The sequence below is a fragment of the Nanorana parkeri genome, unplaced genomic scaffold (genome assembly GCF_000935625.1).
Source record: "Nanorana parkeri isolate BGI_ZX_2015 unplaced genomic scaffold, ASM93562v1 scaffold899, whole genome shotgun sequence".
Classification (NCBI taxonomy): Eukaryota; Metazoa; Chordata; class Amphibia; order Anura; family Dicroglossidae; genus Nanorana; species Nanorana parkeri.
This window is the reverse complement of record NW_017307167.1, coordinates 178524-179259: the sequence shown is the minus strand read 5'-3', so window position 1 is coordinate 179259 and position 736 is coordinate 178524. Positions and strand designations below refer to the sequence as shown.

The following is a 736-nucleotide window of genomic DNA, read 5'->3' as shown; positions in this document are numbered from 1 at the left end:
GTATGTGTTCTCTCACCTCCCGATCTACTGAGCCGACCTGTGACAGTCTCATTGTCACAGGTCGGCTTAGAACTATGAGGTGAGTGGAAATCACTCATGTCATAGTTCTCCTTTAAACCCAGCTTCCATACTGACATCACAATTCTGGGAGCACTGAGGATTCCAAATGTTGTGACAAGATGCGCCAGCAGCACCTCCTCATAATAATTGTTCTACTTTAAAGAGAAAGAAAAAAAATGTTTAACCCTTGCATTGGGGCTTCCCCCACACTGCAAAGGTTAACTGCTCGTTTTTGTCTAGATGCAAAAGTAGCAAAGTTGTACTCATCTGATCCTCCCAGCCAGCGCTCACTCCAGCCTGTCTCCTTCTCCGCTCCAGCGATGATATGTTCCTCAGCGTCCTCATGTCCAATACCCAGTGTATAGAACGTGGCGATTTATGGAGAGAGGCTCCAAGGATCGGGCGAGTCTAACTTTTTTATTTTCGCACCTACACAAAGACGAGCAGTTAACGCTTGCAGTGTGGGGATAGCGCACACAGTTAACCCTTGCAGTGTGAGAAATTGATAAAAAATAATGAAACAAATACAAATTAAAAAAATAAGAAGAAATAATTAACAAAAAGTGATAAAGTTTTAAAAAATTAAGAAATGGTAAAAATAATTGACACTAACCCTGCCCTCTGGTTGCCATTCTCCATTAATGGGAAGGGAGGGGGGGTTCGTGGGGTGGTTCCC

General features: G+C 43.3%; 1 protein-coding gene across 1 annotated transcript in view; it reads left to right on the top strand.

The window, feature by feature from the left end:
- Positions 1–736, top strand: part of CABIN1 (calcineurin binding protein 1) — a 160136-nt gene that overhangs the window by 21626 nt on the left and 137774 nt on the right. The gene's annotated exons all lie outside the window — the stretch shown is intronic.